We start from the raw sequence: 6637 nt of genomic DNA on the forward strand, positions 1-6637 counted from the left end.
GAAGAATCTATTAAGTTTCAACAAAAACGAAAAAGGCAGGGGTGGCAATCACAAAATCAAAAATAGGTATAATTAAAAGAGAAATTATATTTAACTAAAAGGCATAATTTATAATTAATATCAATAATGAACACATATGCATCAAGTAATATAACCTCTAAATTCTCAAAAGGAAAAAAATAAGTTATAAGAGGAAACAAGTTATGAATTTACTTTTCTAACTTTTGATAATGGTAGTTTGTTTCTTTTAAAAAACAAATTAACCAATGGCTTATCAATTTTAAGGTTTTTTAATGACTCCTAGTTTTCTTTATAGATCAATCTAACCATAAAATAAATAATAAAGAAGATAAGGAATTGTGTAAGTGTTCAATATGATAGACTTCTGGAGAATACTGAATAGCATTAAAAGGAGGAATATTTATTTTTTTTATCTGTGCATGGCATCTTCACAAAACTGGCCAAGAATTAAGGCATAAAAACCTCACAAATAAATTCAGAAAAGCATAAATATATCTTCTTGTGCAGCACAAATTGTAGTCAATAAAATGCCTGTGAAGCAAATATTAAAATTAATTTGAACTGAAATAACTTAATACTAAAAAATAGTGGATCAAAAAGCAAATCATAAAACAATAATTGCATTAAAGATAATGACAATAATGACAACATTCAAAAATGGGACAAGATTCAGGCAAAGGATGGAAAAATTTACATCTCTAAATATTTAAATCAATCAAAGAGAAAAAGAGTAATGAATTAGGTATGCAACTAAAAGAAAACAAAACTATAAAACCAACAAATTAAAATTCCAATTGAGAATCAAAAGAAGAATCTTGAAAATTGGAGAGATTAACAAAATTGAAAAATTGATCTAATTAATTAAAATTGATCTATAAAGAAAATTAGGAGTCATTAAAAAACAATAAAATTGATAAGCCATTGGTTAATTTAACAAACTACCATTATCAAAAGTTAGAAAAGTAAATTAATAACTAATGAAGAATAAATAAAAGCAATTATTAGGAGTTATTTTGTCCAATAAAAAATATTAATCCAAATGAAATGGATGAATATTTACAAAAATATAAATTGTCTAGAATAATAGAACATGAACTAGAATTTTAAAATAACTATCTCATAAAAAGAAATTGAACAAACCATAAATGAACTCTCAAGGAAAAAAAACATAGGAACAATTGAATTTAAAAGTGAATTCTTTTAAACATTTAAAAATAATCCTAATGTTGCATAAACGGGGGAAAAAAAACCAGAGTCTCACCATATTCCTTCGACACAAATATGGTATTTCTGTCTAAACTGGAGAGAGTCAAAACAGGGAAATAAAATTATAGATCCATTTCCATAATGAATATTAACGCAAACAATTTAAATAAAATACTAGAAAGGAAATCACAGCAATATATTTCAAAGATCACACACTAGGACCAGGAAAGTAGGACTAGTTCAATATCAGGGAAATTATAAGCTTGATGTCGGAAAAGATGTGGGAAAATTGGAACACTAATGCATTGCTGGTGGAGTTGTAAACCTATCCAAACATTCTGGAGATCAATTTGGAACTATGCTATAAAAGGGCTATAGATCTGTATACCTTTTGATCCAACATTGCCACTTCTAGGTTTATATTCCAAAGATATCATAAAAAAACAGGAAAAGACCCACATGTACAAAAATATTTACAGCACCTCTTTTTGTGGTGGCAAAGAATTGGAAATTAAGGAAATGACTGAACAAGTTGTGGGATATGAATGCAATGGAATACCACTGCTCCATAAGAAATGATGAGCAGACAGACTTCAGAAAAACCTGGAAAGACTTGCATGAAGTGATACCGAGTGAAGTGAGCAGAACCAGGAGACACGGTAATGCTGTATGATGACCAGCTTTGTTAGACTTAGCTCTCCTGAGTAATGCAGCAATCTAAAACACTTCCACAAGATTCATGATGGAAAATGCTATCCACATCCAGAGAAAGAACTATGGAGTTTGAATGCAGATCAAAACATACTATTTTTTCTTTCTTGTGGTTTTTTTTTTCCTTTTTCTCTGATTCTTCTTTTACAACATGACTAATGTGGAAATATGATTAATATGATTGTACATGTATAGCCTATATCAGATTGCATGCCATCCTGGGGAGGGGAGAGGAGGGAAGAGAGAGGGAGAATTTAGACCTAAAAATCTTATAAAAATGAATGTTGAAAACTAAAATTAAACTTTACCTCTATAACATACTTTATTATGTTATAGAGGTAGAAAAAATAAATTCATCTGGAGAAAAAAATATCAAATATATGAATGAAATGAAAATTTTAAAAAAAAATTAATGGCAGGGAAGGGGGCCCAGTAGTATCAGATCTCAAACCACAAAGGCTACAAATCTATAATCCTCAAAACAATTTGGTGATGGGAAAGAGAGAGGTCATCTGTGGAACAGATTAAGTATACAACATGCAGAAGCAAATGAACGCAGTAATCTAGTGTTTGATAAACCCAAAGCTCTTAGTTATTAGGGCAAGAATTTACTATTCAACAAAAATTGTTGGGAAAACTGGGAAATACTCTGGCAGAAGTTCGGTATAGAGTAGTACCTGACATTTTATATCAAGAAATGCCCAAAATGGATACAGAATTTATTGCATAAACAGTAACATCTTAAGTAATTTAGTGATCATGGAAGATATTACCTCTCAGTTTGTTGGATAGGGGAAGAGTTCATGACTAAACAAGAGATGAAGAGATTCACAGAGGTAAAATATATAATTTTGACTACATAAAGTTTTTGAACAAATAAAACCAATGCAGCTAAAATAAAAGTAGGAAACTGGGGGTGGCAGTATGGGTAGGAAGTCCTTGCAGCAAGTTTCTCTGATAAAGGTTTTAATTCTGAGATATATAGGGAATTGAGTCAAATTTACAAATATAAGAGCTATTCCCAAATTATAAATGGTCAAAGGATATGAAAAGGAAAATTTCAGAGGGAAAAATTTTAGTTATTAATAGCCATTTTTAAAATGCTCTACATCACTAACAATTAGAGATATACAAATAAAAACAATTCTGAGGTTCTATCTTATACTCATCAGAATGGCTAAGATAACAAAAAAAATAAAATGACAAATGCTAGAGATTTGGAATAACAACGACACTAATACGCTATTCATGGAGCTGTGAACCAGTCCAACTGTTCTGGAAAATAATTTGGAACTATGTCTCAAAAGCTATTAAACTACCTCTACCCTTTGATCTGGTGAAATTGCTAGGTCAAAGCTATATGCCTTAGAATCAAAGAAAGAAGAAAAAGACCCACATTTACAAAAAATATGTATAGCAGCACTTTTTGAGGTGGTAAAGAATTGGACACTAAGCGGATGCCCATCAACTGGGGAATAGTTGAATAAATGATGGTATATGAATGCAATGGAATAATATTGTGTTGTATGAATTGATGGACATAGTTTCAGAAATTCTGGGAAAACTTGTATAAAATTATACAAAGTGAAGTAAGCAGAACCAGAAGCGTTATGTGTATAGTAAAAGCAATATTGTAAAGATATCATCTTAGAAAAACTTAGGCATTCTAATCCTAATAGATTAGATAACCAATTACCAATAACACAATAACCAATCACAATTCCATAGGATTTGTAATGAAACTTGCTATCCACTTCCAGATACAGAAATGATGGACTCAGAGTACAGAATGAAACATATTTCGTTCTCTTTTTTCTTCTTATTTTTGGATACAATTAATGAGGAAATGTGTTTTTCATGACTACACCTATTTGTAATTGATTGTATTTTTTCTTGCCTTCAATAGGGAGGGCAGGGGAAGGGGAAGAGAAATAATTTGGAACTATAAATAAAATTAAATTGGGTTACTGGGAAAATGCATAAAAGAAAGTACATAGTATTAACAGGAAAACCATAAAAAAAAAGAAGAAGAATTCATTGTGCGAAGACTAGTCTAGGTGCTTGTGGAAATACAAAAGATTAGGTAATACATTGTGCCTACCCTCAGGGAACTCACAATCTATTGAGTGGTATATGATAGACACATACACACACACACACACACACACAAGATAGCATAAAGTAATACTTTAATGAATCTATGATCTTATAGATCGTTATTTTCTGTAATGGTACAGAACCATGCCTTCTTATCCTGCGACTACTGATCACTAAGGTGTCTACAATATGGGTGAGGACCTGCCTTTATTTCTTAACAATATGTAAGCACTACTGTCAGTCTATTACTCTTCACTCTTGTTACATATCTGACTCACCTTCTTTTCTAGTCATTTGTCCCTTGGAGGATATCTTAAAGAGATGTCCTAGATAGGTACAAGCCAGATGCTAGAAGAAGTTTAAGAGCATAACATCATTATTCTTCTGGAAGAAGTAATTGCAGGTATGGGGAACACCTTGAGCAAAGGCATGGTGACAATCAAAGTGTTTAACTATACAGTTTTGCCCCCTATAATTCACATATTGGAATATTGGTCCACAAGTAAAAGCAAAAGTAGTATATAATGACAAGAATGATAAGTGAAATCTTTATATAAGACCGCTAACAAATGGGAAACTCTAAGAAAGGTCAAGCATGGCAAGTATATTAGAGGAATTAATTGCATGAGGAGATATTGGATAGATGTCCAGCAAGGATGATGGACAATCCAGAAATTGTGCAACTTGTAAGAAATATCCTATGGGACAACAATAGGAGGTTAAAAATAGTTTTCCTAGATAGAAATTGCAATTTTGACAACAGATCATCAATTTTGTTGGAGATGCAATCGATCATGTCAAAAGGGATGACATTTAGTGGCAAATGAATAAAGAAAAATAAATATTATTATCCTTCTTGTGCTAATTAGCCTATTTCAATTTAGCTTCTTTTTTAGAGGAAATAGCTCATTCTTTTGATAGCTCCAGATATGAATCTCAAATACTTCAAAAATGAAATATCTTCCATCTTGTGCTTTTCATTTCTGTCTGATCTCCAGTCTTCTCTGGAAAGAGGAGTGATGATCATCCAGATGAACATTCTGATACCCTTGTAAGTCATCAGCCAAACAGTTTCCCTTTCCCCACTTCCCAATCATGCCCCTGAGCCTCTCACCCCAAAGTTCCAACCAAATGCCATCCACTCCTTCCACTATACCCTCTATAATGCCTGTTCCACAGGCAACAAAATTTTCTTCATCCTGAATCTTTTCTCCTCCCAATCCTTCCATCTTCTATCCATCACCCACTTGTTTCCCTCTCTGCTCACCTCCAATCTCAAATCACCATTTGCCTTTCAGACTTCTCAAACTTGATATCTAGTAGACATCTTAAAATCAACATGCCCATTTATCTTTTCCCTATACCCTCCTGTTCTGAACTTCCCTATTACTATCAAAAACATTAGTATCCTCCCAGACTCCCCCAGACTCACAGCCTTCTTCAGCTCCTCCTCTCTATCTCTCACTACCCATATTCTGTTTCCAAGGCCTGCCTATTTCACCTTAGTAAAATCTTTCCAATATGCCCTTTCTCTCCTCTGATATTGCCACTACCATAGTGTTGGCTTTCATGACCTCACATCTGGACTATTGCCAAACTCTTTTGATGGATCTACTTACCTCAAATCTTTCCTCACTCTAGTCCAGTCTTCATTCAGCCAGCATAGTGAGTTTCCTAAAACAGAGATCCAACCATTTCACTCCTCTATTCAATAAACTCCAAGGACTCCCTATCATCTATAGGATTAAAGATAAAATCCTCCTTGGAATTTGAAGTTCTTCATAACAAGAGTCTCTCCTACCTTTCCAATCTTCTTTATCTTACACCCTACCCCCTGTCCCCAACCTCCACAATGTACTCTTTAATCCAGTTTCACTGGCCTCTTTTCTGTTGAGTGAAGAAGACACTCCATCTCTCAGCACCAGAAATTTTCTCTGGCTGTCCCCTGCCCTTGCATGATACACTTTTCTTCCTCATCTCTGCTTACTGGCTTTTCTGGCTTCCTTCAAAACCCAAATAAAATTCAGTTTTCTATAGGAAGGAGATTCCCTAATCCTTCTCAATTCTAGGGCCTTTCAGCTTTTAATTATTTCCTACTTTTCTTTCTTTTGTTTTATATATTAGTTTGCTTGTTTTATCCCATTAGATTGTGAGTTCCCTGAAGGCAGAGATTATCTTTTCCTTCTTTTTTGTATTCCCAGGGCATAGCACAGTATGCTTGGAACATAGTAGGTACTCAACAGTTTATTGACTGATTGCTTAACTGACAGAAATTGCAAGAGTTGGCAACTAGAGTAAGAGAGAGTGTGGGGTGAAGGGTAATTCCAAGGTCACAAACCTGGGAGACTAGAAGGATGGTTTTGGCAGAAAGAGAAATCTGGAAAAAGGGAAAATTTTGAGGAAAAATGTATGGAGTTCAGTTTTGAAAATGCTGAGTTCTAAAACTAATTCTAATTTAATTTCTCCATATCTGATTTGTTGGCATGTAATTGGGTGAAACAATTTCTAATTATTCCCTTCATTTATTGTGAATTCTTCTTGCAGATAATGGGGAATTATTCTCTTAAGTTTTTTAATTGAGCATGCTTGAATACATAATATT

The sequence above is a fragment of the Notamacropus eugenii genome, chromosome 6 (assembly GCF_028372415.1).
Source record: "Notamacropus eugenii isolate mMacEug1 chromosome 6, mMacEug1.pri_v2, whole genome shotgun sequence".
Classification (NCBI taxonomy): domain Eukaryota; kingdom Metazoa; phylum Chordata; class Mammalia; order Diprotodontia; family Macropodidae; genus Notamacropus; species Notamacropus eugenii.